This window comes from Panthera uncia (assembly GCF_023721935.1).
Source record: "Panthera uncia isolate 11264 chromosome A1 unlocalized genomic scaffold, Puncia_PCG_1.0 HiC_scaffold_17, whole genome shotgun sequence".
Classification (NCBI taxonomy): domain Eukaryota; kingdom Metazoa; phylum Chordata; class Mammalia; order Carnivora; family Felidae; genus Panthera; species Panthera uncia.
In genome coordinates this window covers 68671759-68698351 of record NW_026057577.1, presented here as the reverse complement: position 1 = coordinate 68698351, position 26593 = coordinate 68671759, and the positions used below count along the sequence as shown (strand labels likewise).

The 26593-nt window shown below is 37.1% G+C and overlaps 1 long non-coding RNA gene across 2 annotated transcripts in view; it reads right to left on the bottom strand.

Moving 5' to 3' along the window:
• LOC125934294 (uncharacterized) overlaps window positions 1-26593 on the bottom strand; it is a 59056-nt gene that overhangs the window by 13224 nt on the left and 19239 nt on the right. The window contains exon 5 of one of the 2 annotated variants that reach the window (XR_007461305.1): window positions 8255-9965. The exons of the other annotated variant lie outside the window; for it this stretch is intronic. This is a non-coding gene — a long non-coding RNA (uncharacterized LOC125934294). Of the gene's footprint in view, window positions 1-8254; window positions 9966-26593 lie in introns of those variants that run through there. 2 annotated transcript variants of the gene reach the window in all.

Genomic DNA, 26593 nt, shown 5'->3' with positions numbered 1-26593 from the left:
TAAAACATCAATATAGCTTTCATTTACTTTTCCATCCTCCTTCAATATTAGAAATTAAATTTCATTAGCTGGCTTTTTTTAAATACCTGGGAGATTTTTATTTGAGGTCTCTGCTTTTCCGTACCCAAAGAACTACTACAATACTTTTCAAAAGCTGCATAAGCCACAACTTAAACCGATTTGATCATTCATGAAACTGGTATCATGCACACTGCCAGCTTGCTACCTTGATTAGTATTAGGAATGACCTTTTTACATTCCAGGGAAATAAATCACCTCCTGAGGTCGGTTAACTAATGGAATCAGCAGGAAAGCCTTATTATCATATCCTACACCTAAGGAAGTTTGCAGGTGTCCCCATTACTAGCTACTGAGCTAACAGTTATTTGCCCAACTGCAAATCTACAAATCAAACTCTCTCCTTTCCTCTCCCTCCCGCCTCTTTTCTCCCTCTCTCCCCTCTCATCACCTCTTCCCCCTCCCACGCCACCCCCTTTGGCTTCTGAATGTTTCATTTCAATATTCTGGATCAGTCCATTTCAACTCAACTTAGCTTCCAAGTAGAGACAAACACAGGAAGAGAAAATGGCTATGACTTATGAGGTCCTAAAAGCCTCTGTGGTGCTTTTTCCTTTATGTAACAGTTAACAATGTCCCCAAATTCCCACACTAATTACCCCAGGAGAAGTTTAAGGCCTGGTCTCTCCAGATCAACGCTGTGAAAGTATACACAGCTGCAGTGGAAAGGTAGCACATGAATTGCCATTAACATGGTAGGCAATCATGTACTAGGGAAGAAAAACCCAAACAGTAAGCAGTATAGACAAACATTTAGCCCTGACGTGAACCAGTCATCAGTAGAACCACAGATTTAAAGACGGGAGTGAAGAAATAAGATAGTGTAAGGAAGTTATGATCTGGAAGGAGGTAAGGAAAAGTCTGCACACTACAGTAAACTGCCTCAGTGAGAATGATAGGGGCAGACTCATATTTGTATGGTCTGTAGCATTACATATTTTTTTTTCAAATGGCACAGAAGTATTGGTTTAGAATGAGAAAAGAAATAATGATGTATTCATTTTTAAAAGCTGACAAATATGACAGACTTTCAATATTGTTTTTCCACATTTTTAATCTGCATACTCCTTGACCACTTCTTCAAATGACAACAATTAAGTCATATTTTCTATAAAAAGAATACAAAATAATAATCTTCTAGCACAGTGGATAGATTCCAGGGTTGTTGTTTTGTTGTTGTTTTTTTTAATCACTGCTGGATTCTAAAAGTTTCTTTTAATTTCACAATGCCTGACCTTTTTCTAATCCAACAAAGCCTCTGTCTTTTTCCTATATGATTAGTTTCTGGTTCTATACCTTTCAAACATTGTTTCTCACCACAGCCTACATACCTTCAGTGCCAAGAACACATTCACACCGCAACACGCTGCCCGGTCTCGCACCTTCAAATCCAGCTGCCACTGTCAGAAGCAGTTTTACACTTCTTATACAAGTAATACACTGTGTTTGTTTATGAGCTCACACGGCAAAACACAGAACACACATCAATTTTTGCATCATAAAATTTCTCTGTAACCAAGTTATGAGATACAGAAGCATTGAGAGTATCAGGCAAATCTACACCCACTTTTAATTGTACATTAAATGGAGTAAAGAACATGAATTTGCTAATAATTTCCTCACCAGAGCACTTGCTTCTTGTGTGATTTGGCTTCCTTCCAGCCCTTTTTAGATAGTAATGCTGACCAAATTATCCTGTTATTCAGAAAACTCAATGAAACATTAGATCATATTTATTTCCAATAATTAAATTCATACCCAGCTGCTGAACAAGAAAAGCATTCTTTCTAACGCAAACCAAAATCAGTTTTTAAAAGACATTGGTCACAAAGAGTGCACGTAATGAACCAGAATATTCCACATTTAAAGCTACACATAGTCATGTAGACAACTATGGATTCATTAATTTGCAGGCAGTAAGGGGAAGTCCTATTCACATTATTTCATTCTTATAAAATGTAATGTTCTACCATAAACTAAACAGTTTACTAAAGAATTGATAATCATCCCAGAGTGCCTAATATAGAAGCCCGATTTAAAAACCACAAAATAAAAACAATATTTCCATAGACTTAATTGAAAGCATCTATTCACCCTATTCGTAGGATAGCTATGAAATTTTTGATTTGTGTCACAATGACTTTATAAAATTAAAACGCTATATGGGTTTTTTACTCTGAATTTAATAATTTAATAAAATGGAAATCTAACAATACTTCTTTATCACTCATTTGGTCCTTTAGGAAATTCCCAGAGAAAAGAAAGTTTAGAAGTTCAAGACAAAATAAATATGTTTTAAAGTTTGCTTTAATTAAAAACAATCGTAAAATGTTAAAGACAGCTGTTTTCAATCATGGATGCATATTAGAATCACCTGGGGAGTTTTTAAAACAACTACTGTCCAGACCACACCCCAGACAAATTAATTAGAAATTTCTGCATATAAGACCCAGGTACCAGTATTTGTAAAGTCCCAAGTGATTCTGGTGTGTGTTAAGAATTACAAACAATTGCTTTATAGGGACATCTGAGTGGTTCACTCAGTTAAACCTCCGACTCTTGATTTTGGTTCAGGTCACAATCTCATGTTTAGTGGGATCAATCCCCACGACCTGTTCTGCTGCGCTGACTGCATAGAGCCTGCTTGCGATTCTCTCTCCCTCTCCCCCCACCTCTACCCCTCCCTCAAAATAAATAAATAAACTTTAAAAAAAAGAACAATTGCTTTATACTATGTTACAATCAGCTGGCAGGCAAGAACAGACAACACATTTAAGAATATTTGCTATGATTTCATTCAGAGGGAAAAGCTATACAAAGTACCAAAGTGATTTGGTACCCAGCCTCTCCAGATGGCAAGAGGTCCTCAAAGCAGGAATAAGAAGGGTAAAGATTATTTCAATGTGGCTCTAAGACTTTTTGATAAGACTTCAGAAAAACTGACCCTCTCCACTAGACAAGCAGGCTTCTATGATGAACATGGGCTTTGTCTCACATACCCTGACAGGCAGGCAGGCCAGGAAGGGACCTCTTACAGAGATTTGTGGATGTGGCTTTTATTTAATTGAATAAACCGCAGCAAGATTTATAGAAAGCCCACAAAACTTTTAGAAAAATTGTACTAACAAAAGCACCCCCAACTTAGACTAAAGGGGATGAGGGAGAAGAGCCCATAGTGCTACCACTGTTCTACAGACGGTTGGGAGAGGGCTTCTCTGGCCACCGCCACACGGGCCATGGATGAGAAGGAATGACACAGAGGGAAGATCTGGTGCCCAGATGGATTTCAGAATTGTTACTGGTCAGAGTACGTGTTTCCTATCACTACCGTAAAAAGTTAGCACACATTTTTTTTTTAATGTTTATTTATTTTTGAGAGACAAAGAAAGATAGAGCATAAGCAGAGGAGGGGCAGAGAGAGAGAGAAGGAGACACAGAATCCGAAGCAGGCTCCAGGCTCTGAGCCGTCAGCACAGAACCCAACATGGGCTCGAACTCAAGAGCCAGGAGATCATGACCTGAGCCAAAGTCAGACACTTAACCGACTGAGCCACCCAGGCGCTCCAAAAGTTAGCACACATTTAGTGGATAAACACAAATTTATGATCTTACAGTTCTCTGGATCAGAAACCCAGTATGAGCTTTACCAAAATAAAACCAAGCTTTCAGCAGGGCTCTGTTTCCTTCTAGTTCTGGTTACTGGCAAAATTCAGTACCCTAAGATTACAGGAATGAGTTCCCTATTTTCATGCTGGCTGTAAATGGAAGGCCTAATCCAGCTTCTAGAGGTCATCACATTCCTTGGCTAATAACCTCATTCTCCATCTTCAAAGCCAGCAGCAGCCTCTGGCTGGCTCACTTTTCTGTCTTCCTCTTCCACTTTTAAGGATTCAGGTTACTAGATTGGCCTACCTGGACAATCCAGAATAATCTTCCCATCTCAACTCCTTAACTTTAACATATCTGCAAACATTCCTTTTGTCATGTAAGGTAACAATACTCACAGGTTCTGGGAATTAAGATATGGACATCTTTGGGAGCCTTTTTTCTATGTACGTTGACCACTATTGATCACTAAGTGCTATAGGCTTTCTGTTGTCCTTTTGAATGGGAATGTCTACTTTGGTGATCTTATCTCTCTGTTCTACCAGGGTACATGTAAGGGTGGCAACAGGAAGGGCTGGCATGGCAAAGAGGGACAGATAACTGCTCTTTTTAATGCACAAGTCTTCAGAGAAACTGGATCTGAACTCAAGGAGCTGTACCCAAACAACCTCAACCATGTATGAGGAGCCTCAGCCACATCTGGATCTGATTCAGATGAAGAGCTCTTTAATTTTGAACTGATGCTGTAGCAGAATAACATTTTGTAGGACCTTGGAATATTTTGCATGTGAGAGGGATATAAATAATCTGCAACCAGAAGGCAGCCTGTGGTAGACTGAAGATGACTGATATTTTTTTGCTACTGCTCCCATGACAGGTGGAATCCACATCCCCTCCCTTTAAATCTTGTGACTGCTTTGACCAACAGAGTACGGCAGAAGTGATGCAATATGACTTCCTCAGCCGATTATTGTGCCTGTCAATACCAATGCTCAAAAAACATGTGTCAAGTGAGTGGATAAACAAAAAGCCTACCCTTTGAAGGAGTCAAGGAAGAAGATTATCTTAAACATTAATAATTGTGTAAGGTCATATAACCACTTATTGGAGACTTATTATGTGCCAGGCAGTATGCTATGTGCTTTAAATCATGTATCATAATTTTATTATCTGCACTTGATAGATGAGAGCAGAGAGATTAAGAAATGTGAATACATGGGGCGCCTGGGTGGCGCAGTCGGTTAAGCGTCCGACTTCAGCCAGGTCACGATCTCGCGGTCCGTGAGTTCGAGCCCCGCGTCAGGCTCTGGGCTGATGGCTCGGAGCCTGGAGCCTGTTTCCGATTCTGTGTCTCCCTCTCTCTCTGCCCCTCCCCTGTTCATGCTCTGTCTCTCTCTGTCCCAAAAATAAATAAAAAACGTTGAAAAAAAAAAATTAAAAAAAAGAAATGTGAATACAATTACATGGTAAGTGGCTTCACAGGTATTCACACCTGGGTCCCTGTAATGCCAAGAGTCTCCTTCCTTTCTTTCCTTCTTTCCTCCTTTTTCTTTCTTCTTTCTTTCTTTCTTTCTTTCCATTTCTTTTCTTTTCTTTTCTTTTTTCAATAGGGAGAGTGCGAGCAGGGGAGAAGAGCAGAGGGAGGGAGACAGAGAGAGAATCTCAAGCAGGCTCCAGGTCCAGCACAGAGCTTGATGCAGGGCTCGATCTCCCAACCCTGGGATCATGACCTGAGCCGAAACCAAGAGTTAAGACTCTCAACCAACTGAGCCACCCAGGTGCCCCTCTTTTCTTTTTAAATTCCTATTAAGTTATTCACATACATGGCAAAAACAAAACCACAAACAACACAAATCAGTGAAAAAGAGTCAAAACTATGTCTCCCTGTCATCACTAATCCTAGTCTCTATTCCTCTCCACAAAGAAAAGCACCACTGCTAGTTTCCTGTGTATCATCCTAAATACACACTAGGGCATTTTTTTTACACAAATGGTAGTATTTTTTTTAATGTTTATTTTTATTTTTGAAAGAGAGGGAGTGCAAGCAGAGGAGATGCAGACAGTGGTGGTGGGGGTGTAAGGAGAGTACAGAGGATCTGAAACGGGCTCTGTGCTGACAGCAGAGAGCCTGATGTGGGTCTCAATACAACAGTATTATGACCTGAGCCAAAGTTGGATGCTCAACTGAATGAGCCACCCAGGCACCCCACAAATGGTAGTATTTTAAACATAATAATTCAACTTTTTTTCATATAACCATGTCTCCAAAATCTTTAAACAATATACTGCATCCACACACACACCTACAGAGGTAAAACCTGGGAATCTCAAAGCAATTTGAGGCAGTCTGTTTGTTTAGACAATAAAGCAATTCATGTGGCCAAAACAAGTATTTTATTCCTCCATTTTTTTTCAGATATTGAAAAAAATATCTTAAATATCTTACAGATATTTAAGATTTAAATATCTTACAGATATTTAAGATTTAAATATCTTACAGATATTTAAGATTTAAATATCTTACAGATATTTAAGATTTAAATATCTTAAATATCTATTCCATACTTCATAATAGTTTAGGGGCATCAAGTATTATGTTCATTAAGAAAATGAAAAAACATATGATGTAATTTAAATAGTAATATTAAAATTTTATTCAAGATATAGATGCCTATAGAATCTTGAACAAAGGATAAATGGAAGAGGTTTATGTCTGACACTATCTACTGATTTTTACTAACCACTAGGGAAATAGTATGAGACATATATAAGGAAAACACATGGGCATTTTCCACAGAGTTTTGAAATATTTATTCTTAAACATCCTGTACCTATAGCTAATTATCATATGGAAAAAATTATCTTGGCCATCTCTTATGCTGTGTTTGTTTCCATCTATTATTGATGCAAAATAAAATTTGAGTGTTCTAAAGACATAGCAGAAAAGTTTTATTAGTAAAAAGAAGAAAATAAAAAATTCACAAAGGATGAAAGGAAGATTTTACAATATGAAAAATTAATTCAGTACTTCAAGAATAACTCCCCTGGAATAGGCATTTATGTTGAAAAATATGAGAAAATTATCAAACTGCATCTTTCAGGATCAATTTGGCTGATAAATGTCACACATAATAAAACTATCAATTAATAAAACCTGTCTTTCCTTTAGAAGTAGGGAAACAAATGGCCCAAATGTTTGGTAGTAAATTTTTCATCACACCTGAGTAGCTTATACATCAAGGTGACACACTAAATAATAGATATACACAAATAATTCACATTTGTCTTAGTATGGATTTCACCCAGAAACATACTCTGCATCAAGGATTCTCGTGCAAGTAGCTCATTTGAGAGGAAATCCCAGGAAAAACTGTGGTGGGGTGGGAAGTCAGAGAGGGGTGTTTTATCAAGGCAGTTAGCACTGTGGGCAATCAGACTTGATAGCCCCTAAAAAAAAAAACAAAAAACTCTGTTGGTGTTGAACATGCCTAACCTATCAGTATTTATCCACTAATTATCATGGTTGAGGACTGATCCCCAAAAGTGTTGATTGTGGACACTTTAGATCTGCTGAGAATACAGGCAAGGGTGCTCAGACCCAGAGAAAGCCCTCAGTGACAAGGCCCTTGCACTACAGGGGTGGAACCTGAGGGAATATGAACAGTCTTGACTATAGTATTTTAAACCAGGGGCAGGCAAATGTTTTCTGTAAATGTCCAGAAGGTCAGGCTTTGCAGACCATTTGCAGCTGCTCAGCTGTGCAGTTGTACCACAAAAGCAGTCATAGAGAATACACATACATAAACATGGCTGTATATCAATAAAACTTTAGTTATAAGCACTGTCATTTGAATTTCATATAATTTTCATAGGTTACAAAATGTCACTCTTCTTTTAATTTTTTTCAGCCACTTAAAAACTCAAAAATTATTCTTAGTTTGCAGCTATACAAAACAGGTGGTAAGCTGTATTTGGCCCACTGGCCACAGTTTCCAACTCCTGTTTTAGTCTACAAAGATATTTACTGACCCTAAATAAAATCCGATGGGAGATAACATTTGATTTGTAAGAATATCATATAATATTTAATAACCAACCTAACATAAAAACTGCCCCAATGTTTTGAAAATAGTTTATTCCTATATTAGTTTATTGATCTACAATGAACTTACTAATGAGTTGTTAAAGGGAACATATGCATGAAAATCCACATGACATAAATGATCTCATGTTTGTTTAAAAGCAGAGAGGTCGGGGCGCTTGGGTAGCTCAGTCGATAAAGCTCAGGTCCAGCTCTCACAGTTTGTGAGTTGGAGCCCCACACTGGGCTCTGTGCTGACCGCTCAGAGCCTGGAGCCTGCTTCAGATTCTGTGTCTCCCTCTCTCTCTGCCCCTCCCCGACCTCTCTCTCTCTCTCTCTCTCTCAAAAAGAAATAAACATTAAAAATTTTTTAAATAAATAAAGTGGATAGTTCATCTAACCTGTTCTTTTAAGTCACAATCTTGTATCTGATGACTGAAAAAGAAATATGTATGTATATATATATATATATATGAATTCCCTTATGACAGAGAGTTTTTCATCAGTCTTTAGTGCACTATAGTAATCTTCATATTTAAATTAATTATGAAGTAGGGGCACCTGGATGGCTCAGTCAGTTGGACGGCCGACTTCAGCTCAGGTCATGATCTTGCGGTCCGTGAGTTCGAGCCCTGCGTCGAGCTCTGTGCTGACTGCTCAGAGCCTGGAGCCTGTATCAGATTTTGTGTCTCCCTCTCTCTGATCCTCCCCCGTTCATGCTCTGTCTCTCTCTGTCTCAAAAATAAATAAACGTTAAAAAAATTTTAAATTAATTATGAAGTGTACACAACATAATCTAAATAAGCCAAGTTCAGAATGTCATTTTATAGAAGGAACTTGGATGAAATGCTTGGAAGGCAGGGCTAATCTTGGGCTCTGTTTGCATAAGAAGCATGTTATTTTTCTTTAGGTCACAAATTTGGGATTAATATATAGGACAGAGGGAAGAAATGCTGTATATCACAGAAAGGTATAAAATCTCCTGAAAGTGTCTCTTTATGCCAACACTACACAAGGCAAAAGAGAGAACTTAAGTGCAAATCTTCCACACAAGGCATTTTAACTTGGGGAACCCATATGATGTCTCTGATCATCATTTATTTTTTTAAATAGTCATTAAACACCATAATACAAAAAGCACCTTGCTTGATGCTGGAGTCAGTCAGATCCTGCTTTGTAAGAGCCAAATATTTAAAAGAAGATGTGGGGTATGAATATTACTGAGCCATAAAAAATAACAAAAATCTTGCCATTTGCAATGACATGGATGAAGCTGGAGAGTACCGTGCTAAGTGAAATCAGTCAGTCAGAGAAAAACAAATACCACAGGATCTCACTCATACGTGGGATTTAAGAAACAGAACAAATGAGCAAAGGGAGGGAAAAAAGAGAGCGAGTGGAAAACCAAGAAACAGACTCTTAACTATAGAGAACTGATGGTTATCAGAGAGGGGAGGGGGATGGGTGAAACAGGTGATGAGAACTGAGGAGGGCACTTGTGATGGAGCACCAGGTGTCTTATGGAAGTGTTGGATAACTATATTGCACACCTGAAACTTATATTACATTGTATTGTAACTAAGTGGCATTTAAATAAAAACTTAAAAAATAAATTTAAAAAATGAAAGTCCAATATTTAGTGGACAGATCACAATTCAATATCAGTGGTCAATTAAACATGTCCACAATGAAGTGTGGGATCTCAGAAAAGAGAGTGACCATCAAGCCTTACACAGAAAATATTTCAGCTAATTCCTAAAGGATAAGCATGGCAGGGCATGTTGTGAGAAAGAGTTTAGAATTTCTCCTGCAAACAAACAGATGAAAGTTCTCTGAGATGGACTGTGACAAGGAGCTATAGCATAGGCAGCAAGGGTATGATAAGGAATCAGATTGAGAGCCATATCTGAGCTAACATTGGCTGTACTTCACTGATTAGATACAGGATGAAACAGAATAGTAGTCAGTTAGGACTCACACTGCTAGCAGATTTAGTGGACCAGGTGAACTGTGTTGACATCAATTGAGATATATTATACAGAAAGAAAAGAATTTGTGAGAAAATCACAGTTTGCCTTTGAAAAAAATGTTTAAGTTACCTGCATTATACCCAGAATACTCACAGTAACACTGCAGCCTAATATTAAAAGAAATGTCTGGGATAAAGGGTTAGATTTAGTAGTCTCTATTCCATGGAGAGCTGTAAGAGAAAATAAAAGAGGCTGAAGACAAAATTCTGGTAGACACAAAATAGTTCCTGTTTGTAAAATGGATATAATTGTGGGCTCCAGAGAAAGCATTCAGAATTCACAGGAATCCATTAAGAGGTTCTGTTGAACATTATTTGTTGATTCAGCCAGTATCTATCATATTTGTTCTAAGCCCAGGTTCTAAGACCTAAGCCCAGGGCTAGGTCTTCACAAGTTTGCAGCAATGAACTAGAAAGAGAAATTCAGTGAGTCATGGAACTTAGTCTATGTGAAGACACACTTAACAAGTAAACAAAGCAGTAAAATAAGTCCAGACTGTTCCAAGTACTAGGAAGAAAATGAACAGAGTACTATGATATAGAGAATAACAAGGGACGTACTTATTTTTTTTTTAATTATGGCTTGTCAAGACCAAATTTCTCTGAGGACTTTTCATTTAAGCTAAGACCTGAAAGAAACAATGGGAATTGTTTCTATTGTTTCTATTGTTCCTATTCCTAGAACAGGAAACATTCTAGGAAGATGACAGCAAGTACAAAATCCTTTTTTAAGGAAGAGCTTGATCCGTTCTCAAAACTACCAGAATGCCTGCATGACTAGCAAATGGGAAGCAAGATAGAAATAAAGATGGAGGTAGGGAACAGATCTTATAACCTCAGGTAAAATATGAGGCTAAGATTTGAGAGAAGAAAGAAAGAAAGAAAGAAAGAAAGAAAGAAAGAAAGAAAGAAAGAAAGAGAGGGAGGGAAAGAAAGAAAAAGAAAGAAAGAAAGAAAGAGAAAGAGAAAAAGAAACAAAGAAAGAAGTTTTTTAATTTTATTAGCTATATTGGTAGTTGTGTAATTTTCAGAGAAAATAAATACCCAAGAAAAGATACATTTGGGGCTAAAATCTAGAATTTTATTTGTACATATTAGTTTGAAGTATGTACAGGGTGCCAAGTGGGAATGTCAAAAAGGCATGCAGGTATACAAGTCTAGAGTTGAGAAGAAAGGTTTGACTGAAGAAATACTTTGGGGGTTATTTGTCCTATTTGTGATATTATAAGGTATGAGAAGAAATGAGGTTCTCCGAGAAGAATGATACATCATTCAGTGAATGTTTGCTAAATGAATGAGTGAATAAATTTACATAGGTCTTTTAAATCAGGCAGATAAAGATTCAAATCTTGACTGTGCCACTTGTGAGTTGTGTGACATGGGATAAACAATTTAACCAAGCTAAGCACAATTTTCTCATCTGTAAACATGGGAACAATAAAAAATGCCTCACTTGGTCTTTTTAGAAAGTTACACCTGTAACTTGTAAAACTTTTTACACTTGTAAAACATTAGCAAGTTACAGGTGTAAAGTAACATTTAGCAAGTTACAGGTGTAAACATCTAGAAAGTTACAGGTGTAAAGTGCCTAGCAGTGCATAGCATATAACAAATTCTGATAAATGTTAACTCTTCACCACCTCACTTCCCCAATACCCCAATGTCATAGGTGAAACTTCTTACTGTATCTTTATCAAAGCCTTGTATGTGCCAAGCAGCAAATTATCTCCTCTCCCTTCTGCCTTTTTCTTCCTTCCTTCCTTCCTCTTTCCCTCTCTCTCTCTCTTTCTCTTTTCTTTCTTTCTATTAAAACCCATTGAGCATCTACTTAACATTTAATGCTTCCTTTGGTTACTGAAGACACAGTAATGAACAAAAGTATGGTAGGAAAGAACACAAATGACTCTGCCTTTCATTGTCCCAAAAGTAAAATTAAATCAAATACCTACATACTCTAACAATGATAAAAGTCAGTCACTACAAAAGAAAAAGATCGAAAAAAATCTGTTAAATCAGTTTTTCTAGGATAACTTCATAAATGAGCAATTGCAATCACTCTGTTAAAATAAAGTTACCTTTCCCCCAAAACATTCACATTTGTGTCCTTAATGTCTTAGACTTAATTCCTGGGACAGTTAAAACTGAGTTGACACTGCCTAATATGAAGGGTGGCTGTGGGAAGTAAAGGAGACCACCTACCTAAAAGATCTTGCACAATGCTGAGCACAAAGGAGACACTAACAAAGTTATTTCCAGCTCCCTTCCCCTTTTTCTTAGTGTATTTACAAAATTTCTGATATTAAACACACACACACACACACACACACACACACACACACCTAGCTCAAACTTTTCTAGATCTGAAAAAATTAATTTAAATTTTATTGAACAGAGACAAATATGATTTATTTTTTGGAAATCTTTTATATTAAGAAAAAGGTGATCATTTTAACTGTGTAAGTCTCTCAAAACCAAGTATAAATATCAAAAACTCAGGACTGAAATTCTGTCATGTAACCAGTTTATACTGTACAGAAGTATGTCTTAATTTTATGTGCACAAGTTCTTTAAATTGCACTTGAAAAATTTTTACTTATTTAATTAATACTATTTATGAGCAAGTGTAAAGTTATTCACAACATTTCTTGAAAAACAAGGTCACAAAAGGGAATCTGAAAAGCTGGTATTTGGCCAGCAGATGGTGCCAACCTCCCAAATATCTTTTTGCTAGGCAAACAACACAGCATTCAAAAGTTAATTTAGAGCTCTGAGGTTAGTTGCTTCTTCTGTGTTTTTGTGGTATATGTACAACCATCTTAATTATTTCCTATGGGTCAAGACTCCTTTATGGGATTCTATCAGATTCCTGCTTTAGCTGTTCATATTTTTAAAAAAAAATTTTTTTTTAACATTTACTCATCTTTGAGAGACAGAGAGCGAGTGGGGGAGGAGCAGAGAGGGAGGGAGACACAGAATCTGAAGCAGGCTCTAGGTAGGCTCTGAGCTGTGTCAGCACAGAGCCCGATGCAAGACTCGAACTCACTCAAACTCATTGACTGTGAAATCAAGACCTGAGCCGAAGTAGGACACTTAACCGACTGAGCCACCCAGGTGCCCCATAGTTATTCATATTTTAATCTGTTGAGTTTTCAAGATATTTTTTCACTGCCAGAACTTTACCACATAAACTCGGTGAAGAATTTGTTCATTAAATGTTAGGCCATGAATGAAGTAAAAATTAAAAATGTTAAATAAAATTGCTCCCAGATGTTAAATTTTAGTTATTTTAAATCCACAGTAACATGATAGAAACTGATTCAAATCAGCTTTCTCAAAATCATTAAGGTTTGTAGTAGGAAGAGGAATTTTAGATGTATTAATGAGACTTGAAAATTTCATTCTTGAGGGCTGCATAGCTGCTTCTTTTCAAAAGAGTTTAAACTTCATATGTGTTTTAGTTTTCAACTTGCCAATTTCAATATACTCAGGTGTGTTTTTTAAATCTGTCCTACATGTTCCTGCATGTTGCTATGAGACTCCGAGTCTTTATTGTTGATCTCACTGAAAAGATTCAGGTTTGATTTTTAATTCCAGCATAATTAATATACAGTATTATATTCATTTCGGGTATACAATACAGTAATTCAACAATTCCATATAGTACTCAGTGCTCACCAAGATAAGTGTACTCTTAATCTCCTTTACCTATCTCACCCATACCCCCATCCACCTCCCTTCCAGTAACCATCTGTTTATTCTCTATAGTTAGAAGTCTGCTTTTTGATTTGTCTCTTGTTACTCTTTTTGTTTTTTTCTTAAATTCTACCTATGAATGAAATCACATGGTACTTATTTCTCTGACTGGTTTATTTCACTTAGTTCTATCCATAATACTCTCTAGTTCTATCCATGTTGTTGTAAATGGAAAGATATTTTATGACTGCATAATATTTCATTGCAGATAGATAGATAGATAGATAGATCACCTCTTCTTTACCCGTTCATTATCTATCAATGGACATTTGGCTGCTTCCATAATTTGGCTACTGTAAAACTGCAATGAATGACGGGATGCATGTTTCCCTTCGAATTAGTGTTTTTGTATTCTTTGTGTAAATATCCAGTAGTGGGATTACTGGATCATAGGGCAGTTCTAGTTTTAATTTTTTGAGCAAACTCCACACTGTTTTCCAGAGTAGCTGCACCAGTTTGCATTCCTACCAACAATGCACAAGTGTTCCTATTTCTCCACGTCTTCTCCAACACTTGTTGTTTCTTGTGTTTTTTACTTTAGTCATTCTGACAGGTATGAGGTGATATCTCATTGTAGTTTTGATTGGCATTTCCCTATGATGAGTGATATGAGCATCTTTTCATGTGTCTGTTGGTCATCTGGATGTTTTCTTTGGAGCAATGTGTGTTCATGTCTTCTGCCCATTTTTAATTGGATTATTTGTCTTTTGGGTGTTGAGTTGTATAAGTTCTTCATATATTTGGAAACTAACTCTTTATCAGATAGGTCACTTGCAAATATCTTCTCCCATTCAGTACACTGTCTTTCAGTTTTGTTGGTTGTTTCCTTCCTGTGCAGAAGCTTTTCATTTTGAATGGAGTCCCAAAATGTTTTATTTTTCCTTTTGTTTCCGTTGCCTCGGGGACACATCTAGAAAGATGCTGTTAGGACTGATGTCAGAGAAATTATTGACTATGCTCTCTTCTAGGATTGTAATGGTTTTAAGTCTCACATTTCGAACCTTAATCCATTTTGAGTTTATTTTTGCATCTAGTGTAAGAAAGTGATCCAGTTTCATTCTTTTGCATGTAGCTGTCCAGTTTTCCCAATACTATCTGTTGAAGAGACTGTTGTTTTCCCAATGCATATTTTTGCCTCCTTTGTCAAAGATTAAGTGACCATATAATTGCCAGTTTCTTTCTGGGCTATTATGTTCCATTGATCTTTATGTCTAGTTTTGTGCCAATACCATACTGTTTTGATTACTACAGCTTTGTACTATATCTTGAAATCTAGGATGGTGATACCTCCAGTTTTGCTCTTCTTCAATATTGCTTTGGCAACCTTTTGCGACTTCATACAAATTCTAGGATTGCTTTAGTTCTGTGAAACATACTGTTAGTATTTTGATAGGGTTTTCTTTGGGTAGTATAGACACTTCAACAATATTTGTTTTTCCAAACCATGAGCATGGAATGTTTTTACATTTCTTTGCCTTTCAATTTCTTTCATCAGTGTTTTACAGTTTTCAGAGTACAGATCTTTAACCTCTTTGGTTAAGTTTATTGCTGGGTATTTTATTATTTTTGGTGCAATTGTAAATGGGATTGTTTTCTTAATTTCTCTTTCTGCTGCTTCATTAGTAGTGTATAGAAATGCAATGCACTGATTTTGTTTTTTGTTTTTGTTTTGGGGGTTTTTTTTGTACATTGATTTTGCATTCTGAGACTCTACTGAATTCATTTATCAGTTCTAATAGTTTTTTGGTAGACTCTTCATGGTTTCTATATGTAGTATCATGTCATCTGCAAATATTGACAGTTTTGCTTCATCTTGCTGATCTGGATGGCTTTTATTTTCTTGTTGTGGGACTGCTGTGGATAGGACTTCCAATACTATGTTGAATAAAAGTATGAAGAGTGGACATCATTGTCTTATTCCTGACCTTAAAGGAAAAGCTCTCAGTTTTCCCCACTGAGTATGATATTAGCTGTGAGTTTTCCATATAAGGTGAAGAATCTTTATTTTTAAATGTAAGAAATAGCATATATTGAGATGGTGTGCATTTAAAATTTTAAATGAATTAAATTATGAATTTAATAAGGAAATAAAGAAAATTATAAATTTTATCATTTTTTTTAATGAGGTTTGTATAGGTATCAATAGGTTATGCTTCTATAATCTACAATCTCCAAAATTTCAGTGGACTAAGAAACAAGGGTTTACTTCTCATGCACACTACAAGTCCATTGCAGGTTATTTGGGGTTCTTTCATACTACAGTCATTTCAGGACCCAAGCTGAAGATCATTCACCAAGTGGAATATTCCTGGTCTCTATGGCACAGGAAAGAGGTAGTAAATCTACACTGGCTCAAAAGCTTCCAGCTGGAATTAACACATCATTTTCACTCACATCTAATTGGCCAAAAGAAGTCACATGCAAATACCTAAGACCTGGAGATCTGGAAAGCATTAAGCTAGAAATATATAGTGAAGAGTCACTATAATTCATAAATATTCAATCATTATACCCATATATATAACACATATTCAGGATTACTATAAGATAAAACACTTTATATGAATTTTATGTCCTTATCACCAAATCCCTTTGTATTAAAGGAAATGCAAAAAGTTCTTTCTTTTACAGACATTAAGGCTACCTAGAGAGAAAAAAAAAATATTTGAAAAAGAAAATTCTTATGCAACTAATGCCAGAGGTTTTAATAAATATTCTCATACGTGCAAAGGAAGATGGGTGAGGAGGTACAGGTGTTACATAAATAAGACGAACTGAAGGAGAGGAGGTTTGATCTTGGCATTACAGGAAGTGTGGAATTTGTAATGAAGTAACAGGAGAACACTAGAGACAACAGGAATGACTATGAGAAAAGACAGAGAAATGGGAAAAAACATGACTTTTGAGTATGCATTATGCAAAACAACTGAACTCATTATGTTTTCCTGAACTGCAAAAATGTTAAAAGAGAGAGCAAGAGAGAGAGAGAGAGAAAGAGAATGTGTGTGTGTGTTTCTGAAGTGGGGAGAAGTAGGAGAGGTAGGAAGAAGGCAGCCATAAAAGTTACCAACTTGTACTTTTCCCAAGAAAGATCTTTTTTAAAATTCTTTCATCAACTATCACTATTTTATGAAGAAATACATTTTACCAGAAAAAGCAGGAAAAATCTCAAAAATTTACATTTGGGGGGCGCCTGGGTGGCTCAGTCGGTTAAGCGTCCGACTTCAGCTCAGGTCACGATCTCACTGTCCGTGAGTTCGAGCCCCGCGTCGGGCTCTGTGCTGACAACTCAGAGCCTGGAGCCTGTTTCAGATTCTGTGTCTCCCTCTCTCTCTGACCCTCCCCCATTCATGCTCTGTCTCTCCCTGTCTCAAAAATAAATAAAACGTTAAAAAAAAAAATTTTTAAAAAAATTTACATTTGGATAATTTTAACTGTATATAACTCTAACCACATTATCCGTATTTTTATCATTTTACTGTGGTTGCTGAAAACTTTGTCACAAGCCAGCTTCTGTGAGGACTGGTCTAAAAAAATGGAGAGTCCAAATTGAAACTAATGACAAAGTAAGAACACCTTCAAAATGAAGCTGAGTGATTTCATCTGGCCGGCAATAAATAACTACTGGTTGTCTTTAAGTAGAGCACTAACCAAAATTGGGGAGTGGAGATGGAAGGGGGAGCTTAGAAGAGAGAACTTCCAAAATGACCTGTAGTAACCCAGAAAGTATAGGGATCTGGATTAGGAGGCAAACAGAGGAAAAGAAAAGGCAACAAAGATGAAAACCCAAGAAAAAAAACTTAAAAATAGAGGTTGATTCCCCTAAACCCCCATGCCCAGAAAAGTTAGTTTCAGGGTGTTTTTTTAATGATTTGTGTAACAAAGTCAAGTGTCTAACACATCAAAAAGCTCCATACATCTTGAAAAAATGCTACATAAACAAAACTATAACTAGACAATGAGAACGGAGAGTATTTCAACATCCTCCACGGGTGGGGCCTATCACTTAAACCTTCATCTAGCCCTCATTGGAGCCACCCAGGCACCCCTGAAAAAATAAAATCTTAAAACAATATAACCGTAGTGATTTTTTTCTGTTTTAATTGTAGAATATTTCAGGCCTATCACAACATATAGAGAGCAATAATAGAAATATCTAAGTACGTCTCTCCATGAGCTTAAAACAAAACAAAATCTAATTTGCTGTGCACTTCCATACACGTGCTAATCCTATCCTCTTCTTCTCATCCCAGAAATAAACAGTCTCAATTTGATATTTGTCATCATGATACTGCACAGTTGCTCTATATTTCATAATGTAAGCATCTATAAACAATGTGCAATATTGTTTAGTACAATTTAAAACTTCATACACATGGTATTCTATTGTACTATCCTTTCTCACTTTGTTACTCAACTTCACGTTAGGATTTAGCCACAGGTTGACACATACAACTATAGGTCATTCATACATTTTCCATCGCACGCTATTTGCTTATCCATTCTCCTATTGTTGGACAATTTGATATTTTTCTATACGTACATTATGAACAATGCTGCCATCAACCTTCTTGTCCCAATACCCTCGTATACACGTGCAAGACTTTGTCCAACCTCCACATCCTGATGTACACCCTCTCACCAGTAGTATTAGTTTTTGTAGATTCTCTCCCTCACCAAAACTTTTTATGAAATTTTCTGATTTTATGCCAGTCTGACAGATGTGAAATCATGTTGCACTGAGGTTTTACTTTCCTTTTTCCTGGTTACAAATGAGATTAAGCATCTTTTTTTGTATCAATGGACACTCAGTTTTTGTCATATGTGAAATGCCTCTTCATAGCTTTGCCTGCTTCTCTACTGGGTTGCTGATTTCTTTAGTATTAATTTTGCAAGATTCTTTGTATATTTAGAATTATCACTTGAAAGTCAGTAATAAGCACTGCAAACATCTTCTTTCCATTTATGGCTCAAATTTTTACTTTTTACTGCTTTTTTCTAATGTACATAAGTACCAGGAATACGTACCAAGCAGCTTCATCTCTTTTGCTTTATGGCTTGTATTTTTTATATCTTATGTCTTATTTAACATAACAATCACACCAAACTATGGAGAGAGCCCAAATGTCCATTCACTGATAAATGGATAGAGATGTGTGTATACACACACACACACACACACACACACACACACACACACACATTGGAGTATTACTCAGCCATCAAAAAAATTAAATCTTGCCATTTGCAACAACATAGATGGAGATGGAATGTATTATGCTAAGTAAAGTAAGTCAATCAGAGAAAGACAAATATCATATGATTTCACATATATGTGGAATTTAAGAAACAAAACAGATGAACATATGGGAAAGAGGGAAGAGAAGAAAGGGAAAAAACCACAACAGACTCTTAATGATAGAGAACAAACTGAGGGTTGATGGAGGGAGGTGGTTGGGAGATGGGCTAGATGGGTGATGGGTACTAAGGAGGGCACTTGTGATGAGCATTGGGTGTTGTATATAAGTGATGTATCACTGTATTCTACTTCTGAAACCAATATTGTACTGTATATTAACTATTTTTAAAAAGAAAGAAAAGAACAATCACTATTATCAAGGCATAGAGAGATATTCTGAGCTTCCTATTATTTTTAAGCAGCAGGAAACTTTCAAAGAGCAAAGCTTTATCTAAATCTTTATCACGTATCTGAATTGTTTTTCTATAGGTGAATATAAATTTTAAGAAATTTTACAACTACGTGTTTAAAACATTGAGAAATGAAATTTACATAATAGGTCTATATTTTATCTTCACCAACTTAGCCCCACAAATTTTAATATAAGACTGATTCTCAAAGAAATATTTCATATTCTTGGGGCGCCTGGCTGGCTCAGTCAGTAAAGCCTGTGACTCTTGATCTTGGGGCTGTGAGTTCAAGGCCCACGTTGGGTGTAAAGATGACCCCAAAAAAAGATAAATAAACTTCAAAAAAAAAATTTCATATGCTTATGATCATTTCAAGTCAAAACAATCAATTCAAAATTTTCCCCTTTCCTCTGGGATAGCAGTCAACATCATGAACCACTGTCAACAATGGTACAATTTGCTAAGAAAGAGAGAGAAGAAAGGAGAGGGGGAGAGAAAGAAAATGAGAGGGAGGTGGTGAACATGGGGAGAAGCCCCTCTACCCCACACACACCACAGTTCAGTGCTCACCTTGTTTCTTGTCTCCCTGGTTCATCTGTTGTTTGCTTAGACTCTTTTTCCCATATGTCTTCTCAAATATGACAGCCCATTTGAGAGCCAACTTGTGTGATGATAAAGTGTGGTGCCTCTGTAGCTAGACCACTTTTGTTGAGCCCTGGCTCTGTCACTTTCTAGTTATGAGACCTTGGGCTTATGATTTAACCTCTGTCTGTACCAGTTTCCTCACAGGTAAAATGTAGATAAAAACAACTCCCACCTAGAGGTGCATGGGTGGCTCAGTGAGTTGAGCCTCCGAATTTGGCACAGGTCATGATCTCATGGTTTGTGAGTCTGAGCCCCACATCAGGCTCTCTGCTATCAGCAAAGAGCCCACTTGGATACTCTGCCCTCCTCTCTCTGCCCCTCTCCTACTCATGCTTTCTCTCAAAAATAAACAAACATTAAAAAAAAATGACTCCTACCTAACAGGGTTGTTGTGAAGAAAAAATGCATATAATTACTACTTCTAAGACACTTAAGTATCATAAGTACCATTTTTCTGCTTGTAGGATTTGTTCTTTCTGCCTAAAGTCTTGTACCATTATTCTATTAATGATTAGAGTTCAGGGATTTTATCATGACATACTAAGTATGTTTTCCCTCATCTCTCAAACCTAGAACTTGGCTAGATATTAGAATCTAAAAGCTAATTTCTTTCTCCATCAAATGGAAAGTAACTTCCATGTTTGTTTAATTATTGTCTGACTTCCTAAAAAAAATTGTCTGACTTCCTTTCTCTTCTTCTACTAGAACTCTCATTACATGTATCTAACTGCTTCCCTCAGATTCCCATCTCTTTATATTTTTACTCTGCCTTTAAGATACGTCTTGGCGTTGATTTCTATTTGACTATTCCAGATTTTAATTGTGTGCATCCTCTTTCCAAATTCCTCTAATAAATTATTTATTTGAATTTTTTGTCACAGAAATTCTCATTTATACTGCATGTTGATTTCTTTGGGTTTATTTCCTTCTTACTTTTGAGTTCAGGATTTCCTTTGACTTCTCCAAAAAGCTCTATTACACTGATTATTCTGCCTGATCTTTCCCTCTCCGGTTTCTTGCCCCCTTGACATACAATGTCATTTTTCTTTTGGCTCAGAGGGACTCAATTCTAGCTGGTAGAGAATGCTGGTGAAAGACTAAGCTCTCTCCTAGGCAGAGAAGCCGGCAAACTGCCATTGCCCAACTGAAGCACCTCAAGGAAGCTTCCATGCGATCTGTCCCTGCTGAATCCTCCAGCCTCAATGTCAGGGAAGACTCAGTCAGTCAGCCCATAAAACTTCTTCACTTTTTGGAAGCCAAGAAGACTGGATTTACTCCTGCTGAGCCTGTAATGACCTTGTCCCTCAGCGATCCAAAGTGTCCCCTGAATTCACTGCTTTCTGGTCCTCAGCTGCCTACTCATTCATTGGGCCTCACTCCTCACCTGCATTCATCTCTTAAGAATTTGGTTCAGGAGAAGCCCATAGACTGGAATTGGGAGTGGAAGTGACAGAAAGATGTTCTAGTCACCCTCTTCCCAATATCTTTTTATGCAATTTATAAAACTAAAAGGAAAAAAGCTAGAAAAACACACAAATCACAAAAGTGTGCAAGATATCATTTTTATGGGTAGGCATATTATTTCTATAATTTCCAAATATTGTAAAACAAATATTTATCATTTAATAAGCAAGAAAGTTACATGTTATTATTCATCTTAAAGCCAACTGTTGGTCACTCTTATGCCATTTTAAAAGTCTAAGCTTTATTAATAATATAATTAATGATAATATAATTATAATAATATGTAATATTAATAATAATATAAATTCCAGCTAGTTAACATGCAGTGTAATATTAGTTTTAAGTGTACAATGTAGTGACTCAGCAGTTCCACACATCACCAGATGCTCACCACAACAAGTGTACTTCTTAATCGCCATCACCTATTTCTTACCCATCCCTCTACCCACCTCTCCTCTGGAAACCATCAGTTTGTTCTCTATAATTAAGAATCTGTTTCTTGATTTGTTTCCTTTTTTTTTTTTTCTTTGCTCATTTGTCTTGTTTCTTAAATTCCACATATGAGTAAGATCATTGGTATTTGTCTTTCTCTGACTGACTTATTTACTCAGCATAATACTCTATAGTTCCATCCATGTCATTGCAAATGGCAAGATTTTGTGCTTTTCATGGCTGAATATTTCATTGTATATATACCACATCTTCTTTATCTATTCATCTATTGATGGGCACTTCCACAATTTGGCTATTGTAAGCAATGGATCACTTTCATAATTTAGCAATGAAAATTTTCTATTTCAATATATGAAATAATATATTGAAAAAAATGGCTAAACATAACGATATTGAGCTCTATATATCCTTAACTTTGAACTTGTTCCTCTCAATTAAAAACTCCAGATACACGATTGAGAAATTTAAAACAGTACAAAAGGTACACAGTGAAAATGAGGCTCAGGTCCCACCCAGAATCTCCCATCTCCCTCCCAAGTATTAACAGTTTCTTGAGTGTCAGTCCCCCCAAATATTTATATATTAATACAAGCATATATGCACTTAAATATCCTTTTAAAAAATGCAAACATACATTACACAGTCTCTTGCACCTTACTTTTTTCTCAAGCAACAATTTATCTAGGCAATCATTTCATATTTTTTTTTATTTTCTGTGCAGTGTTCCATTTCTACACAATCATTAAATGGGTTTCATACATCACCGATCACCCATAAAGATAACTTTTTTTTTTAAATAACAAGAGTTAACACTTGCAAAGCACTTACTATGTGTCAAGCACCTTCTATAAATATGGATTATTATCTCCATTTTACTGATAAGGAACTGGTGTCCAGGTTTCACAGATAGGAGAGTCAGGATTCAGAAAAGATTTATTTTAATATTTGTTTACTTTGAGAGAGACAGAGAAAGCGAGAGCAGGGGAGGGGCAGAGAGAGCACAAGAGAGAATCCCGAGAGGCTCCATGCTGTCAGCACACAGACCCACACAGGGCTGGAACTCACTAACCATGAGACCATGACCTGAGCTGAAATCAAGAGTCAGAAGCTCAATGGACTGAGCCACCCAGGCATCCCCTGATTTTCAGCTTTATAACTTGAAAATGTATTTAATTCAGTCATTATTATGCTTCTGTGAAGAAAAAAGATACCACAAAATGGTTCTATTTTACCAACTGCTACTATTCCTGGAATGATTTAGTTTTGCAGAATTCTTTTCCACTTCCACATGTCCTATCTTGCCTGATCTGCAATCAGCAGGACACTGGTACTGCCCTGCAGTGGGCTCAACTGCTGAAGCTGAGCCTAGCAATACTTCCATTTCCCGGGCCATCTCCTTATGTGAAATCTTGATTTCCTCTTTTCCAGCTCCGGAAACTCTTCAATCTCTTTCCTTTCTTTTTTTTTTTTTTAATTTTTTTTAATGTTTAATTATTTTGAGACAGAGGGAGACAGAACATGAGTTGGGGAGGGGCATAGAGAGAGGGAGACACAGAATCCAAAACAGACTCCGGGCTCTGAGCTGTCAGCACAGAGCCCGATGTGGGGCTCGAACCCACCAACCATGAGATCATGACCCGAGCCGAAGTCGGATGCTTAACCGACTGAGCCACCCAGGCGCCCTTTTTTTTTTTTTTTAAATCAATCTCTTTCCTTTCAACATAAGGTTAAAACACGCAGCTCTTCTTATAGGGTAGTAGGTACTAGACAAAGTTATCTGACTACAAGTGAAAGCAGATTTGGGTGGCCAGCATCTCTAGGCCATGTGCTTGTTTTCACTGTAATCTCCGGCTGCCTTGAGGAAAGAGCAGCAGAGCTGGTTCTGGTGGGGGGGGGGCCTGACAGTGGCTCTAGGGCCAGTGTGGCCTCAGGCAAAATGAAAGCCACTTCTTCGTATTCCCCTTCCCAAAGGAGACATCACTAATTGATCCCTGTACTCCAGGCTGCTGAGTCCTATTCAGGATTCACAAGCGGCAGGCACTCCGAGTGACTACCAGCGAGGTTACACTATCCCCTCCCTGGTTGATGTTAAACCACAGATGAGGCAAGTTACATTCTTCCACAGTGACGTTACTTTCTCATTATATACGTAAAGTGGTTCAAATATTTTCTTCTTATTACCTCTCCTATTTTTTTTAACTTGAGTTTTTATAAGCATAATATTATTACTTTATTTTATTTAGGCCTCAGTCATAGACAATTTGTCTTTTTAATTATTTGATGCTGTTAAGTGTAATCTTACACTTTAGTTACTGTTTAGTTACTTAGTTTAGTTTAGTTACTGTTTAGTTACTGTTTAGTTAGTTAGTTAGTTAGTTACTTTAGTTACTGCATTACAGTTTAGTTACTGAGTTCTCATAGTTAATCCAAATAAATCTATTTAACTTGTCTGTGGTCAGGGCTTTGCTGACGACCGGCTTAATTTATCTGTGATCTCACTGGTAGAATTCTGTTCAAAGATGCACATTGGCAGGAATATCAAACGGTAGCTGCATTTGCTGCGAAATAATACTGTGCATTTTTATATCTTACAAGGATAAAGTTTTTGTTTATTATAAGCATATAACTAACCATCCAACATACCCTAGATTCTGGACACGAGAGGATAATGTCTGAGCCTAAAAAGGTGAATGGAAATTTATATTTCATTGTAACTGAAATGGAAACATGTCTATATAATTGGAGAATATTTATCAAGTTTTAGCAAAAGGACCATAGTCTAGAGGATCTTGGTTCATATAAGGCCCTAGTTTACCTCATAATGGTGTTGCTTCTGGAAGGCACTTGCCCAAAATATTAGCTCAGAGTCTGACCCTGGGCAACAGTGGAAAGACCTGGGCTTTGGAATTAATCACTGCTCAGTGTCTTACTAGCTAAGACAGGTTATACTAATCCTTAAGTGCTTCAGTTTCCTCATCTGTAAGACGGAACTAATATCCCCTAACTTGCAAGGATGAAGTCATAAAGATTAGAAATAGATTAAAAAATTTAAGAGGAAACTTTACTGGTTATTTACAGAGTTGTTGTTTCTGATGCCTTTATTAGAACTGAAGCTACAAAGACAGCGCTACACAGGCCTGCACCTGAGAAGTGGCCCTAGCACTAATTAGCAAGAAATCCATAGTGAATGGTTGCCCTCCTCTCTAGTTTGGATCTCTGACTTGGGCTCTCAGTCCCAGAAATTGGCATCTTCCTTCCAGGTAGAAATGCCTTCCCAGATGTTAACCTTTGGAATGTATACACAAAATATTTTTTTCCATTCTATCACCTAGATGTCCATTGAAGCTTCCCTGTCACTCCAGACCCTGCAACTGCAAATGCTATCTTGGTACTTTATTCTCTTTGTAGCTTTTTCACTATTGACATTACACTCTCAGTATAGAAGTTAAATTGCTCATTATTTGACCCTAATGTTAAAAATACAAATTCCGAGGCGATTGGGTGGCTCGGTCAGTTAAACATCTGACTTCAGCTCAGGTCATGATCTTGCGGTTTCTGAGTTCAGGCCCCACGTCGGGCTTGGTCTTGGTGCTGACAGCTCAGAGCCTGCTGCTTCGAATTCCATGTCTCCCTCTCTCTCTGTCCCTCCCCTGCTCATACTCTGTCTGTCTCTCTCTCTCTCTCTCAAAAATAAACATTAAAAAAAAAAATTCCATGAAGGAAGGCAATTTGTCTCTTTTTCTTACCACTGGATCCTCAGTGCCTAGAACAGAGGCCAGAACATACAGTAAATTCAATAAATAAGTGTCAAGTGAATAAATCATCTATTTAAAAATTGTAGTCACTCTGTGCAGCTGAACATAAAACTCAGTTATGATTCAAGAACTACTAAATAATTCACTTACAAAAAAATATTATTGGGCAATGTTGATTACACCAAAAATTTTGGATAGGAAATGGAGAAAGGATTTATATTGGCACTCTTCATTAAAATTGCTCAACCTCACTCATAACAACAACAAAAAAGCCTGAGTTGTTAGAGCCTATGAAGAGTGAAGAGAACTTCTGCAGGAAATGATGGGAGAGAGAAGGGAGGTATCTGGCACAGGCCCAAGAAGACTGAGTTAAGTATTAATGTGGGAGAGGAGCAGTGATGGGAGATGTGTTACATAAAGGGGGTATCATTAAATATTTAAGGATAATGTGAAATACATTTCTCACTGTCAGAGAAGGGAATTAAAAATATGGAAAGGGAAATAACTAAAATGAATCATGTGATGTTGGGTAAGAAATGAAGTTATAGTATCAACTCATAGGTTTTAAAGTTTATTTATTTATTTTGAGAGAGAAAGAGAGCACGAGTGGGGAAGAGACAGAGAGAGAGATAGAGAGAGAGAGAGAATCCCAAGCAGGCTCCACACTGCCAGCACAGAGCCTGACACATGGCCTGATTCCACAAACCATGAAATCATGACCTGAGCCAAAATCAAGAGTCAGACACCCAACTGACTGACCCATCCAGGAGTCCCTCAACTCATAGTTTTTAATACAGAGAAAGGCAGGAAGTAAGGGAGGGAGGGAGGGAAGGAGGGCAGGAGGAAGGAATTGTTTATTAAGAGGGTCTAGGAACAAGACACCTCAAAAGCAAGGAATACACGTAGCACCATATCTTGGCTTCTAAATACCATTCTCCATGAAAAATGTCCTGAAGAAATGGACGACTCCAGGTCAGAGACAAGGAAAGTACAAGATGAGCCTGGAACATCTCTGAATGAGAAAGCAAGGAAGTGCTCACAGATGATGGAGAAAAGTCAAAAGGACAGAACAGCCAGCTT